The sequence below is a fragment of the Marmota flaviventris genome, chromosome 4 (genome assembly GCF_047511675.1).
Source record: "Marmota flaviventris isolate mMarFla1 chromosome 4, mMarFla1.hap1, whole genome shotgun sequence".
Classification (NCBI taxonomy): Eukaryota; Metazoa; Chordata; class Mammalia; order Rodentia; family Sciuridae; genus Marmota; species Marmota flaviventris.
In genome coordinates this window covers 56422413-56439932 of record NC_092501.1, presented here as the reverse complement: position 1 = coordinate 56439932, position 17520 = coordinate 56422413, and the positions used below count along the sequence as shown (strand labels likewise).

The 17520-nt window shown below is 35.8% G+C and overlaps 1 protein-coding gene and 1 pseudogene across 4 annotated transcripts in view; one reads left to right on the top strand and one right to left on the bottom strand.

Annotated features, from left to right (window-relative positions):
* Ctnna3 (catenin alpha 3) overlaps positions 1–17520 on the bottom strand; it is a 1728170-nt gene that overhangs the window by 585349 nt on the left and 1125301 nt on the right. The gene's annotated exons all lie outside the window — the stretch shown is intronic.
* Positions 145–1416, top strand: LOC114089398 (annexin A7 pseudogene; annotated as a pseudogene).

Here is a 17520-nt window from a genome sequence, read left to right as displayed (position 1 = left end):
CCTGGAGTTGGTTGGGCTCTGACACTGCTACTGGTCAGAATATCATACCCAGGCTATCCCTGCACAGACTACCCACCTTTCTCTGCATATCCGCCTGTAGGTCAGGAGTCATCTTTCCCCCCTCCAGGTCAGTATATTTATCCTAGTGGCTTTCTTCCAATGGGAGGAGGTGCCTACCCACCAGCACCAAGTGGTGGCTACCTAGGAGCTGAAGGCTACCCTGCATCTGGAGGTCATCCAGCCCCTGGAGGCTATCCTGGTGCCCCACAGCCAGGGGGAGCTCTATCCTATCCTTGAGTTCCTCCATGCCAAGGATATGGAGCCTCACCCAGGCGATTGGGCTTTTCTGGGTATCCACAGCCACCTTCACAAACTTAAGATGGTGGTCCAGCCCAAGTCCCAGGATCTGGTGGCTCTCCTGGAAGACAGATGTCTTCTCAGTATCCTGGAGGAAAAGCTCCCTACCCTAGTAAGCCTGCAGCAATGACTCAAGGGACCCTCCAACCAGCTGCCATCTTCGATACTATGAAAAATGCAGAAATTCTCCGTAAAGCAATGAAGGGATTTGGGACAGATGAGTAGGCAATTGTTAATGTTGTGTCCAGTCATTCCAATGATCAGAGGCAAAACATTAGAGCAGCTTTTAAAACCATGTATGGCAAGGATTTAATCAAAGATCTCAAGTCAAACTTGAGTAGAAATGTAGAAGAACTGATTATTTTCCTGTTCCTGCCTCCTACACATTATGATGCCTGGAGTTTATGGAATGCAATGTAGGGAGCAGAAACTCAGGAACATGTATTGATACAGATTTTGTACACAAGAACAAGAAATCCAAGAAACTGTCATGTGTTATCAATCAGAATTTGGAAGAGACCTTGAAAAGGACATTAGGTCAAATATGTCTGAACAGTTGCTTATATCCATGTGTCAGGGAAATTGTGATGAGAATCAGAGTGCAAACCACCAAATGGCTCAAGAAGATGTCAGTGTCTCTATAAAGCTGGTCAGGGGAGACTAGGGACAGATGGATCTTGCTTTAACATGATCCTTGTCACAAGAAGCTTTCCTCAGCTGAAAGCTACCATGGAGGCTTATTCCAGGATTTCTTATCAAGATTTGTTAAGCAGTGTAGGCCTGGAGTTTTCTGGATATGTTGAAAGTAGTTTGAAGACCATCTTGAAATGTACCCCGAACTGTCCTGCCTTCTTTGCTGAGTGGCTGTGTTATTCCATGAAAGGTACAGGCTCAGATAACTCCACTCTGGTCAGGATTGTGATCTCTCAAATTGAGATTGAATTTGTACCAATAAAACAGATGTTCAATCAGATGTATCAGAAGCCCTTGGGCACAATGATTGGGAGTGACACAATTAGAGATTACTGAAAGCTGCTTCTGGCCATTGTGGGTCAGTAGAAGAGTTTGTTTTTGTTTTGCTTTGTGTTTTAAGGAATGAAACTATTCATAGCTTATCCTTTAGAACAAAGACTGAACCCAACAGCTACCATTTAACCAAAACAGTTTTTACCAAGAACTGTCAGGGTAATGTTCTCGGTTTGCACATGTCATTGTTGCCTTAAATATAATGTTATTTTTTTCCCTCTGTGTGTAAAGTAAAACCATATTGCAATGATGTAGTAATTTTGCAGTGTTTGTAAAGCTTCATTCTCACTGCTTTTATTCTAATCAGGACTTCAAATTGAATAAAAATCACAGCAATATTTAAATTGTGTAAAAAATGTTTACTGATCTAAAAGAAGATCTAAGGAATTAGTTAAGAGAGCAAATGGTGAAAGATCACTTCAAAAAAGAAATAGAAATGCTAAAATGAAATCAACCAGAACTACTAGAAATAAAAGGCACAATGCATCAAATTAAAATTTCAATTGAAAGTATCACCAACAGATTGGATTATGTGGAGAGTAGAATTTCAGAGCTGGGGTTGTGGCTCAGTGGCAGAGTGCTCACCTAGCATGCATGAGGTACTGGGGTAATCCTCAGCACCACATAAAAATAAAATCAAGATACTGTATCAAAACTAAAAAAATACATATTTTTTTAAAAAAAACATTAAATAAAAAAAGAAAGAAAGTAGAATTTCAGGCCTCAAATACAGAAATTCAGGCCTTGTATTCATATAAAAACTTGAATACTCAGTGTGCAATACTGGAAAAAAAATGAAAGACCATTATTAAATTATACAAGAACTCTGGAACAGCATCAAAGAGAACAAATTTGAGCTACATGGGATAGAAGAGAGCAGAGGTACAGGCTAAATGGATTAAGAATCTTTTCAGTGAAATACTAGCAGAAAATAACATTATAAAGGAGGTGGACATTTACATACAGGATGTATATTGAAAAACAAATAGATAAGATCTAAAAAGAACTTCTCCAAGACATATCACAATCAAAATGCTTAACATAGAAAGTAAGTCAAGAATATTAAAAACTAGAGGGAACTGGGACCAAACACAGAGCAGGCCCAGCGGCCTGCTGAGGGGCAGAGCCGCCCCCCACCCCCCCTCGCCTGCCAGGTAGGGGAAGGGTGACCACCGACAGAAAAGGCCCAGTGGCCCGCGGCAGGACAGAGCTTCCAATCACTCCTGCAAGGTAGGCGGGCCTGCGACCCACCGGCAGAAGAGGAGCAGCCGCCTGCTGAGAGGCTGAGCCGCCCCCTCCCCCTGCGCCGGCATAGTAGAGGGAACTAGGACCAAACACAGAGCAGGCCCAGCGGCCTGCTGAGGGGCAGAGCCGCCCCCCACCCCCCTCGCCTGCCAGGTAGGGGAAGGGTGACCACCGACAGAAAAGGCCCAGTGGCCCGCGGCAGGACAGAGCTTCCAATCACTCCTGCAAGGTAGGCGGGCCTGCGACCCACCGGCAGAAGAGGAACAGCCGCCTGCTGAGAGGCTGAGCCGCCCCCTCCCCCTGCGCCGGCATAGTAGAGGGAACTGGGACCAAACACAGAGCAGGCCCAGCGGCCTGCTGAGGGGCAGAGCCGCCCCCCACCCCCCTCGCCTGCCAGGTAGGGGAAGGGTGACCACCGACAGAAAAGGCCCAGTGGCCCGCGGCGGGACAGAGCTTCCAATCACTCCTGCAAGGTAGGCGGGCCTGCGACCCACCGGCAGAAGAGGAGCAGCCGCCTGCTGAGAGGCAGAGCCGCCCACTCCCCCCCCGCGCCTGCAAGGTAGTCGGAACTGAGACCACCATCAGAACAGGTCAGACCTGCAACCGAGAGACAGAACAGGCCCAGTGGCCTGAGGAAGGGTAGAGCCGCCCCCCCCCCACGCCTGCAAAGTAGGCGGACCTGCGACCCACTGGCACTACAGCCCCAGAGGCCTGCAGAGGGGCAGTGCCGCTGCCTGCGCCTGCAAAGTAGGCAGAACTGCGACCACCGACAGAACAAGCCTAGCGGCCCGCAGAGGGACAGAGCCGCCGCCCGCGCCTGCAAGGTCGGCGGACCTGCTACCGACTGGCAGAGCAGGCCCAGCGGCCTGCCGGCGTGGTAGGCACATTGCCCCAATTGGAGGAGGGGCAGAGCCGCCGCCCGCGCCTGCGAGGGAGACTTTGCAACTATACAAGACCAATATAAATATATAGGGGGAAAATTCAATAGCACAACAGTTTCACCAAGAAGAAAGGAACGCGAACAGTATGAAGAGACAAGGAAAGAAAGGACCACAAGCATTGCAGGTCAACTCAACGTTAGAAGAGGTAATAGCTGCAGCTGATGGAATGTCAGATAAAGAATTCAGGATATACATGCTTCAGATGATCTGGAGTCTCAAGGAAGACATCAGACAGCAAAATCAGACAATGAAAGATCACTTCAACAATGAATTACATAAACAAATCCAAGAAGCAAAAGATCAACTATACAGGGAAATAGAGGTTATAAAAAACAAACAAACAGAAATCCTAGAAATGCAGGAAGCAATAAGCCAACTTAAAAACTCAATTGAGAATACTACCAGCAGAGTAGAACACTTAGAAGACAGAACATCAGATAATGAAGATAAAGTATTTCAACTTGAAAAGAACATAGACACCTCAGCAAGACTGTTAAGAAACCATGAGCAGAACATCCAAGAAATATGGGATAACATCAAGAGACCAAATTTAAGAGTCATTGGGATACAGGAAGGAACAGAGTTTCAAACCAAAGGAATGAGCAATCTATTCAATGAAATAATTCGAGAAAACTTCCCAGACTTGAAGAATGAGACAGAACCCCAAATCCTAGAAGCCTACAGGACGCCGAATGTGCAAAATCATAAGAGACCCACACCTAGACACATTATAATGAAGATGCCCAACATACAGAATAAGGAGAGAATTTTAAAAGCTACAAGAGAAAGGAAGCAGATCACATTTAGGGGTAAGCCAATCAGGATAACAGCTGATCTTTCAACACAGACTCTGAAAGCTAGAAGATCCTGGAATAACATATTTCAAACACTGAAAGAAAATGGGTTCCAACCAAGAATTGTGTTTCCAGCGAAATTAAGCTTCAGGATGGAAGATGAAATTAAAACCTTCCACGATAAACAAAAGTTAAAAGAATTTGCAGCTAGAAAACCATTTCTTCAAAACATCCTTGGCAAAACATTACAGGAAGAGGAAATGGAAAATAACAATGAAAACCAACAGTGGGAGGTAGGACACTAAAGGGGGGAAAATAATCAAAGTGGAAAACAAACCATGTTTAGTAACATAAATAAACAAATATGGCTGGAAGAACAACCCATATCTCAATAATAACCCTAAATGTTAATGGCTTAAACTCACCAATCAAGAGACACAGGCTAGTAGAATGGATCACAAAACAAGACCCAACAATATGCTGCCTACAGGAGACGCATTTGATAGGAAAAGACATACATAGGCTGAAGGTGAAAGGTTGGGAAAAATCATATCACTCATATGGACTTCGGAAACAAGCAGGAGTATCCATACTCATATCAAATAAAATAGATTTTAAGCCAAAGTTAATCAAAAGGGATAAAGAGGGACACTACATACTGCTCAAGGGAACCATACACCAACAAGACATAACAATCATAAATATATATGCCCCAAACAATGGTGCAGCTATGTTCATCAAACAAACTCTTCTCAAGTTCAAGAGTCTAATAGACCACCATACAATAATCATGGGAGACTTCAACACACCTCTATCACCACTGGACAGATCTTCCAAACAAAAGTTGAATAAGGAAACTATAGAACTCAATAACACAATTAATAACCTAGACTTAATTGACATATATAGAATATACCACCCAACATCAAGCAGTTACACTTTTTTCTCAGCAGCACATGGATCCTTCTCAAAAACAGATCATATATTATGTCACAGGGAAACTCTTAGACAATACAAAGGAGTAGAGATAATACCATGCATCCTATCTGATCATAATGGAATGGAACTGAAAATCAACGATAAAAGAAGGAAGGAAAAAGAATACATCACTTGGAGAATGAACAATAGGTTACTGAATGATCAATGGGTTATAGAAGACATCAAGGAGGAAATTAAAAAATTCTTAGAGATTAATGAAAACACAGACACAACATATCGGAATCTATGGGACACATTGAAAGCAGTTCTAAGAGGAAAATTCATTGCTTGGAGTTCATTCCTTAAAAAAAGAAAAAACCAACAAATAAATGATCTCATACTTCATCTCAAAATCCTAGAAAAAGAAGAGCAAAACAACAGCAAAAGAAGTAGAAGGCAAGAAATAATTAAAATCAGAGCTGAAATTAATGAAATCGAAACAAAAGAAACAATTGAAAAAATTGACAAAACTAAAAGTTGGTTCTTTGAAAAAATAAACAAAATCGACAGACCCTTAGCCATGCTAGCGAAGAGAAGAAGAGAGAGAACTCAAATCACTAACATACGGGATGAAAGAGGCAATATCACAACAGACACTTCAGAAATACAGAAGATAATCAAAAATTATTTTGAATCCTTATACTCCAATAAAGTAGAAGATAGTGAAGGCATCGATAAATTTCTTAAGTCATATGATCTGCCCAGATTGAGTCAGGAGGATATAGACAACCTAAACAGACCAATATCAATTGAGGAAATAGAAGAAACCATCAAAAGACTACCAACTAAGAAAAGCCCAGGACCGGATGAGTATACAGCAGAGTTTTACAAAACCTTTAAAGAGGAACTAATACCAATACTTTTCAAGCTACTTCGGGAAATAGAAAAAGAGGGAGAACTTCCAAATTCATTCTACGAGGCCAACATCACCCTGATACCTAAACCAGACAAAGACACTTCAAAGAAAGAAAACTACAGACCAATATCTCTAATGAACCTAGATGCAAAAATCCTCAATAAAATTCTGGCGAATCGGATACAAAAACATATCAAAAAAATTGTACACCATGATCAAGTAGGATTCATCCCTGGGATGCAAGGCTGGTTCAATATACGGAAATCAATAAATGTTATTCACCACATCAATAGACTTAAAAATAAGAACCATATGATCATCTCGATAGATGCGGAAAAAGCATTCGACAAAGTACAGCATCCCTTTATGTTCAAAACTCTAGAAAAACTAGGGATAACAGGAACATACCTCAATATTGTAAAAGCAATCTATGCTAAGCCTCAGGCTAGCATCATTCTGAATGGAGAAAAATCGAAGGCATTCCCTCTAAAATCTGGAACAAGACAGGGATGCCCTCTCTCACCACTTCTGTTCAACATAGTTCTCGAAACACTGGCCAGAGCAATTAGACAGACGAAAGAAATTAAAGGCATCAAAATAGGAAAAGAAGAACTTAAATTATCACTATTTGCAGATGACATGATTCTATACCTAGCAGACCCAAAAGGGTCTACAAAGAAACTATTAGAGCTAATAAATGAATTCAGCAAAGTGGCAGGATATAAAATCAACACGCATAAATCAAAGGCATTCCTGTATATCAGCGACAAATCCTCTGAAATGGAAATGAGGACAACCACTCCATTCACAATATCTTCAAAAAAAATAAAATACTTGGGAATCAACCTAACAAAAGAGGTGAAAGACTTATACAATGAAAACTACAGAACCCTAAAGAGAGAAATAGAAGAAGATCTTAGAAGATGGAAAAATATACCCTGTTCATGGATAGGCAGAACTAACATCATCAAAATGGCGATATTACCCAAAGTTCTCTATAGGTCTAATGCAATGCCAATCAAAATCCCAACGGCATTTCTTGTAGAAATAGAGAAAGTAATCATGAAATTCATATGGAAAAATAAAAGACCCAGAATAGCAAAAACAATGCTAAGCAGGAAATGTGAATCAGGCGGTATAGCGATACCAGACTTCAAACTATATTACAGAGCAATAGTAACAAAAACAGCATGGTACTGGTACCAAAACAGGCGGGTGGACCAATGGTACAGAATAGAGGACACAGAAACCAATCCACAAAACTACAACTATCTTATATTTGATAAAGGGGCTAAAAGCATGCAATGGAGGAAGGATAGCATCTTCAACAAATGGTGCTGGGAAAACTGGAAATCCATATGCAACAAAATGAAACTGAATCCCTTTCTCTCGCCATGCACAAAAGTTAATTCAAAATGGATCAAGGAGCTTGATATCAAATCAGAGACACGCCGTCTGATAGAAGAAAAAGTTGGCTACGATCTACATACGGTGGGGTCGGGCTCCAAATTCCTCAATAGGACACCCATAGCACAAAAGTTAATAACTAGAATCAACAAATGGGACTTACTCAAACTAAAAAGTTTTTTTCTCAGCAAAAGATACAATAAGAGAGGTAAATAGAGAGCCTACATCCTGGGAACAAATCTTTACTCCTCACACTTCAGATAGAGCCCTAATATCCAGAGTATACAAAGAACTCAAAAAATTAGACCATAAGAGAACAAACAACCCAATCAACAAATGGGCCAAGGACCTGAACAGACACTTCTCAGAGGAGGACATACAATCAATCAACAAGTACATGAAAAAATGCTCACCATCTCTAGCAGTCAGAGAAATGCAAATCAAAACCACCCTAAGATACCATCTCACTCCAGTTAGATTGGCAGCCATTATGAAGTCAAACAACAACAAGTGCTGGCGAGGATGTGGGGAAAAGGGTACACTTGTACATTGCTGGTGGGACTGCAAATTGGTGCAGCCAATTTGGAAAGCAGTATGGAGATTTCTTGGAAAGCTGGGAATGGAGCCACCATTTGACCCAGCTATTCCCCTTCTCGGTCTATTCCCTAAAGACCTAAAAAGAGCATGCTACAGGGACACTGCTACATCGATGTTCATAGCAGCACAATTCACAATAGCTAGACTGTGGAACCAACCTAGATGCCCTTCAATGGATGAATGGATAAAAAAAATGTGGCATTTATACACAATGGAGTATTACTCTGCATTAAAAAATGACAAAATCATAGAATTTACAGGGAAATGGATGGCATTAGAGCAGATTATGCTAAGTGAAGCTAGCCAATCCCTAAAAAACAAATGCCAAATGTCTTCTTTGATATAAGGAGAGTAACTAAGAACAGAGTAGGGTCGAAGAGCATGAGAAGAAGATTAACATTAAACAGGGATGAGAGGTGGGAGGGAAAGGGAGAGAGAAGGGAAAAAGCATGGAAACGGAAGGAGACCCTCAGAGTTATACAAAAGTACATACAAGAGGAAGTGAGGGGAAGGGGAAAAATAATACAAGGGGGACAAACGAATGTCAGTAGAGGGGGCAGAGAGAGAAGAGGGGAGGGGAGGGGAGGGGAGGGGTGATAGTAGAGGATAGGAAAGGCAGCAGAATACAACAGACACTAGTATGGCAATATGTAAATCAATGGATGTGTAACTGATGTGATTCTGCAATCTGTATATGGGGTAAAAATGGGAGCTCATAACCCACTTGAATCAAATTGTGAAATATGATATATCAAGAACTATGTAATGTTTTGAACAGCCAACAATAAAAAATTAAAAAAAAAAAAAAGACATAATGATCAAACAGTTTCCAAATTTCCTATAAACATCTCAGTACAATTCCAAAATGTTTAGCGAATTTCAAGAAGTTTAAAGACAAAGGAATGACATTTAAGAATAGTATAGCTAAAGCTTTGAATGTAAGAGACAAAGTGATCTCTAAGATTTCCAGGGTAAAAAGAAGACAAATGATATACAGGGAAATGATAATATAAACTGTAGCTCTGTTGTCTTTAAACACTCTAAAGGACCAAGGAAAAATAACAATATTTTTTTTTTAAAAAGTAGTACTGTTCTTCCCAAATTCTATAATCAGCAAAAATATCCTTCAAAAAGTAGAAATTAAGAAAATTTTCAATAAAATGAAAGCTGAGAGAATATTTTGATTGTAAATTGCACTACCAGAAATAAAGAGGAAATTCCTAGTGTTGAACATAAATTACAAAAAAGTACCAGGAGAAAAGCTAGATTTGAAAGAAAGAACAAAGAACATCTAAAATGTAAAATATGTGCTAACTACAGAAGAGTATTTTAATTTCCTTGTGGGTAATTTAAAACAAATTGCTGCTTAAAATAAAGCAAAAAAAAAAAGCCATGTTAAATTAGTATTTATATTGTGTGTAGAAACAATATATTTAATAATGATAGCTAATATACAGAAGATGAAAAGTAATTATACTGTTACAAGGTTTATATTTTTAAAATATGGAATATGAAGTGATTTGATAACCTTAAATGAAGTGGGGTAAATTAACTAAAGATGCATTTTGTAATCCCTAAATGTATAATAAAATTCATTTGACTAAAAGTTCTGCATAAAGAATGTAAGCCATGTGTAAAGATCATGATAATCTAGAAGAAAATAAAAAGGAGAAAGAGGGAAACAACAAATTGATGGGAAAGATACACACATAGAGCATATATTTAGACATGAATATAGTGTATAATATCTGCGTTAAATATAAAGGTCTAACCACTTAAAAACTCTATTACCTTTGGAAATAAAAGTGTAATATATTTACTGAGCCTCTCTCATTTCTATTTGTTGTTTGACACAATATATTTATTGCTAAATATGTACAATATAATAAAAAATAAGAGAATTAAAAAAAAGAATATTAAAAACTGCAAGAAAAAAAACCTGGTCACATGTAGAGGTAAACAAGGCTCACTTATGACTTCTCAAATCAGACACTAAAATCAAGGAGAGACTGAAATGAAATATTCTAGGCTATGAAAAAAAAAAAAACAATTTCCAAACAAGATTGCTATCTCCAGCAATGGTATCTTTCAGAATCAAAGAAAAAATAAAATTTGCATGATAAGTATAATTAAAAGAATTCATGACCACTAAGCCAACACTATCAAAAAAAAAAAAAAAACAACAACAACAACAAACAAACAAAAACAAATTAGATTACAAAAAAGAATTCATTTGCAAAGCTCTGAAATGGATGAAACTCTCTAGTAAAACAATTAACTAAATAAAAATTAAGACCAAATTAAATACAGCAAAATAAAAAGAAATAACAAACATCTATCCAAAATAATACTGAATGTAAATGGTCTTAAATCCCCAATTAAAAGACACAGATTTGCAGAATGATAGAATTAAAAAAATAACATCCAACTGTATGTTGTTTGCAAGAGACTCATCTTAAATGCAATGACATCAACAGGCTAAAAGTAAAAGGGTAGGAAAAATGTTCCATTTGGATGGAGTCTAAAAACAATCAGAAAATAGTTATTCTCATGTCTTACAAAGCATAATTTAAGCAAAAGTTAATCAGAATAGACAAAGAAAGTCACCACATACTGGTGGAAGGAAAAAAAATCCCAGCAGAATATATACAGTTAGTAAATATTTATACTCCAAATATCAGTGCACCTAATTACATAAAAAATTCATCACACTAAATCCTAGATAAAGCCCCAATACAATACTACTGGATGATTTTAACTACTCCTTTCACCAATATATATTTCACCTAGACAAAATTAATAAGGATACTTCTGACAAAGTTTGAGATGAAAAAGAATGTATCAACCCACACACTTCTGAAATTCAGAGTATCATTAGAAAATATTCTGAAAATGTATTCTCCCATAAGTTGGAAAAATCTAGGAGACATCAACAGATTTCTAAATACATATGACCTGCCCAAATTGAATCAGGAAGACAAAGAAAACCTAAACAGACCAATATGAAATAATGAGATTGCAACAATAATTAAACACCTTCCAATAAAGAAGATCCCCAAACCAGATGATTCTCAGCTGAGTTCTAACAGACCATTAAAGAAAAACTAACACCAGACTTCCTCAAATTATTTCATGAAATATATTGGAACCCTCCCCAATACATTCTACAAAGCCAGTATCACCCCGATAGCAAAACTGGACAAAGACACATCAAGGAAGGGAAACTACAGATCAATATTCCTGAAGAGCATAGATGTAAAAATCCTTAATTAAATATTAGCAAACCACATTCAAAAATACTTCAAGAAGAGAGTACACCATAATCAATTAGGTTTCATCCTAAGGATGCAAGTTTGGTTCACCACATAAACAGAATTAAGAACAAGAATCACATCTTAATAGATACAGAAAAGGCCTTTGACAAAATCTATCATCTATTCATACTTAAAACACTGGGAAAACTTGGGATAGAAGAAATTTGTCTCAACACTATAAAGGCTATACATAACACATCATCACACTGAATGGAGAAAAACTAAAAGCATTTCCTCTTAAATCAGAAACAAAGCAAGGATGCCTACTCTTACCACTTCTATTCAATATAGTTCTTTGAAACTTGATCCAGACCAATCAGTTAAGAGAGGAAAATAAAGGAATACAAATAGGAAAAGAGGAAGTGAAATTATCTGTTTGCTGATGACATGATCCCCTATCTAGAAGACTCCAAAAATTCCACCAGAAGACTCCTAGAGTTGATAAACAAATTCAGGAAAATAGCAGGATATAAGATCTACATTTATAAACCAATAGCTTTCTTATACTCCAATAATGAATCTTTTGAGAAAGAAATCAGGTAAAGTGTCCCATTCACAGTAATCTCAAAAAAATGAGGGGGGCTGATAAATCAAACCAAGGAGGTGAAAAGACATCTACAATGAAAACTATAAAATACTGAAGAAAAAAATGGAAAGAGACCTTAGAAGATAGAAAGACCTAACATGTTCTTTGATAGTTAGACTTAATATTGCCAAAATGGCCATATTAATAAAAGTATTATACAGATTCAATTCAATATCCATAAAAATATCAATGACATTCTTCATAGAATTATTATAAAAATAATTCTAAAATTCATTTGGCAATACTGAGCAAGAAGAGCAATGCTGGAGTAATTACAATCACTGATCTCAAATTACACTACAGAGTGTAACAAAATATCATAATATCGGTATCAAAGTACATAGGAAGGAACATAATAGAAGGCACAGAGACAAACCTGCATACTTACAGTTATCTGATACTTGACAAAGGTGCCAAAAATATATGTTGAAATAAAAACAGTCTTTTAAACAAATGGTGCTGAGAGAACTAGATATTCATATGTAGAAGAATAAAACTAGATCCCTATTTCTCACTTTGCACAAAAATCAAATTAAAATGAATTAGAGACCTTGGAATTAGACCAGAAACTTTGCAACTGCTGGAAAAACACAGGGACAGCCTTCCAACATATGAGCATAAGCACCAACATTCTTAATGACCCTTGAAGCTCAAGAGATGATAAAACAAAAAATAAATAAGTGAAACAGCATTAAATTAAAAGCTTTTGCATGTTAAAGGACATGATTAAGATCTGAAGAGAGAGCTTACAGAAAAGGAGAAAATCTTGTCCTCTGACAAGAGATTAACATCCAGAATATATAAAGAACTCAAAAAAAACTTACCATCAAAACAACAAGTAACCCAACCAATAAAAAGGCAAAAGAACCAAACAGACATTTCTCAAAAGAAGAGATACAAATGACCAACAAATATATGAAACTATGCTCAACATCCTTGCCAATCAGCGAAATGTAAATAAAGACTACATTGATATTACATCTCACTCTAGTTAGAATGGCAATTATCAGAAATACAAATAATAATAAATGCTGGTGAGGATGTCGAGGAAAAGGTATACCCATACATTGTTTGAAGTACTACAAAGTAGTACAACAAACTTGGAAAGCAGAATAGAGATTTCTCAAAAGAATAGACATATCACCACAATATGATGCACTTATCCCACTCCTTAGTATTTATTCAAAAAAAAAAAAAAAAAACTAAAATCAGCATTCTGTAGTGAAATGGGCATATCAATATTTAAAGTAGTGCAGCCATGTTATGAAAAATCTTTCCTTTTAAAAATATCTCTGCTCATTTCTCAAATTAATTTGAATTGTGAGGATAGTTGTTTACTAACAGCATGTAACAGCATCCAATCCACAATTACAGGGGATTTGAGATTTTTCATTCTCTTACTGTTTATGATGAAATAGGTGAATCTATTAACTAGCTTCGTTGGCCTTCGACAGATGAATCAATAAAGAAAATATGGTATACAGGCACAATGGAGTTCTACTAAGCCATAAAGAAGAGTGAAATTATGGTATTTGCTGGCAGATGGGTGAAACTGGAGAGCATCAGGCTGAGTTAAATACGCCAGACTCAGAAAGTTAAGGATCAAATGCCTTCTCTCATATCTGAGAGTTAGAGCAAATTAAGAGGAAAGAAAGGGTGACAGATCCCACAAAATTTGAGGAAAGATCAGTGGAGGAAAGAAAATGAGGGTGAGGGAGGAAGTTGGAGAGAAAAGTCAGAAGATGAGGAATGAAATTGACAAAATTATGTACATATATAATATACCATAGTGAATTCTGCATTTATGTATATCTTTAAAGCACAAATTAAAAAACAAACAAATAAAAGAAAGAACAGTAGAGAAAGGGGATAGGAGAAGGGAGGAGCGAGTTAAAAAGGAAGTTCTGGGAACTGAAATGGAGCAAATTATATTTCACCCATATATAATTTTGTCAAATTGCATGCCACTATCATGTATAATGCACAAATAAAAATATTTTAATATAATTCTTTGACTTAGTGATAGTACTATAAGAATTTATCCTAAATAAATTAAGATGGACATAAATTTAACAAAAAGATATATTAACTAAAGGAACAAGTTAAAAATATGTGATGCATTTTAATTTTTTGAATTTTGATGTCCATCTACACTGAACAATCTAAAATGACATATATCATAGTACTACTCATCACTATCTCTACTCGAGGAATTATAAGAGGTTTTACAGTTAATTTTTGTTTAAAAATATGAATAAATCCAAAATATAAGAGAAATGAATCTTTTAGATCTGAATAAAAATCTGTCCTATTAAAAATATCTCTGCTCATCTCTCAAATTCATTTGAATTACGAGGGAAGGTGTTAGTAGCATGTAACAGGATCTAGTCCACAATTATAGGGGATTTACAAATTTTCATTCTCTTACTGCTCATGATAAAATAGGTGAATCTATTAAAATTGCTAAATCATCCATATTCAGAATTTAGCTATCTATTTTTTTCAGCACTTTCTCTATTTTTTCCACTTTTAAACAAAATTATTAGTTCCATCAATAATTTTATTTAGTTTCAGCTTTTGAAACCAGTTAATAAAGAAGGATTTAATGGTATTTTAGGATTTACTTCAGACAGAAAAGCAACCCAACATCTTGTCAGATATAATGTCCCCTTTGGCATTAAATATTTCTATGTGCTATGACAGATACAGGATGGCCAGGTTCCCAGTAAATGTACTAGTCCCATAATAAATTATCCTTTCCACCTTGTACCACACAGCTTATTTATTGACCTATAAAATCTTTTCTAATGTAGGCAGGATAGTTAACTGAAGGCTTCATATTGAACATATCCTAAAACTTGGGAAGAACTAATTTCAAGGGGATATAAAAATATAGCTAATCATTAAAAGCAAACTTTAAATTCCTGTAACTGAACATGTCACTTCAGTTTATTTTCTATTTTTATGATTTAGTAAGGATGTAACCCAAAAACCAAATTACAAAAGCATTCTAATAAGTGCACACTGGCATTGCTTTTTGGGAAAATGTGAGCTCCCTGTGTTATTTTTAGCAATACATTCTAGGATCAAATTAATAAGTCTTTTGAGTATTTCATGCATTGGATCTATCTGACCATACTACATGAGCAAAAAGTTTTACCACCTGAGGAAAAATATAGTTAGTACTATATTTATATCTGTTGGATAACTGTGTTTTGTTTTGCTTATATCTTAAGTTTATTGTCTGGTAAACAAAAAGTTATCAGATAAAAATTTTGTCAAATACCACAAGTTATGTTATTATATAATATTAAGAATTTTATTGAATTCCATTTAAAGAGAGAATATATATTGTGTACTTTTTGTTGATTTATTTGGTCCTACACAAATTTAAAATAACGTGTCCTATTGCCCTTCTAGTTAGGAAAATAATTATATAAGAAGCCATTATATTCTGGTTAGAAAGCATAAAAGATGAGGACTGTTGTTCCTTCAATTAATCACACTTCAGAGTAGAACTCTCTCACAGTAACTTAACAAATCATATATGAATATTAAATATGCAAAAATTAAAGATTAATGAGTAGGATCTTTCACTTTCTTCTAAGACTTTATATAGCAGTTAAATTAGACAAAATTACAAGCATATAAAATAAAGTAAACTTTAAAAATTATCATAACCAACCTCCAAGTTGAGGAAAAGAATATTGCCATGAATTATATACACTTTATATCTTAGTTTTTAGAGTGTTACTGTATTATAATACATTTCTAAGCACTACAAATTTATCTTAGCTTTTTTGATGTTTTTAAAACATAAATTTTATTTTTGTCTTTTTTTGTCAATATAATACTTGTAAGATTCATGCAAGTTGCTGTATAACACTAAAAGTCATTTTATTGTTGTTCTTCCATTATATGAATACAACACAAAGTACTTATCTACTCTGTCAAGCATTTTAGTTATTTCTAGGCTATTGCATTGAATACTGCTATTGCCTTTTTTATATATGTTCTCATTTATATATGCATGGATTTTTTCAGAGGATTTATCTGGAAATGAAGTTTTCGGGTCATAGGATATATGCACTTTCCATTACAAGAGACAATGCCAAACGTATTTCTAAAGTATCCATAACAATTTAGACTGCAAGCAATATATGAATATTCTTGATATTCCACATCTTCACAACTTGGTATTGTCAGTCTTCTAACTTATAGTCATTCTGAAGGAAGTACCGGTGTGTTTAGGGAACAGTTGTTTGGAATTTCTAATCAATAAAGAAGTTACATATTTTTCTGTATATTTATTAAACATGTGGGTTTTGTCTTTTGAAAATAGCATGATAAAGTCCCTTGCCCATTCCCATTTTTCTTCTAGGTTTTGCCTTTATATATTTTATGTACCCTATATTTTATCTACATCCATACATATATAGCATTGATTAATTTTACATACTTATTTATTTTCTGGAGTTGAATCCATTGTCATTTATGCAGTTTGCAAATATATTTCCCAAGTTAAGGTTTATATTTTCATCCTCAAATAGATGTACAGATATATTTTCAAAAGAATAAGTCCTTAGTTTTAGAGTGGTATAATTAATTAGCTATTTATTTTTATGTAGTACTTTTGTTTTCTATTGACAGTTTTTAATCACAAGCGCATAGAGATATATTTCTACATTATCTTCTAAAAGTTTATGTTTGACCTTTCACATTTATTAATTTATATGAAATTTTTGTGTATAATTTATGAGATAGAACTCAAATTTCATTTTCATCCATACATATACAATTGTCCCAGTATTGTTTACTCAAATGAACAGGTTTGCTATGTCAAATCAGCCTAGTAAAAGTGTATTTCTGCATATTTATTCTATTTTCTTATTCATAATCCAGTAACACATGGTCTTAACAACTATAGCTTTAGAGTAAGTCTCAGTAAGTTCCATAAAATAATTTCTTCTCTATTATACTTTATTTTAGTCAGGATAGGATTGGTTACACTGCAAGAACAAATAATCCTAAACAATCCTAGATTTCAGTGGTCAATAACTACAGAGTTTTGTTTGTTTGTTTGTTTGCCTTGGGTTTATTATTCTTGTTCTCACCACAATTCCATTTTGGGGGGTCTGGAGCATCTACTTGATCTCTTCTAATTCTAGGGCCCAGGCTGATCCAGAAGCCTCTCTCTTACACAGATTGCTAACTATATTAGCTGAAGGAAGAAGAGAGTGAGTGTATAAATTGTTCACCACCTCTTAAATGTTATTTTACCGTTCCATTGACAGAACATGTCACATGACCATTCATCACCTCAAGTGAGAGAAGAAAGGGAAATATTAGGTGAATAGTACTAATGATTAATATACTTTTCTTAAAGGCTAGGTAACATTCCTATCCATTTTATCTTTCA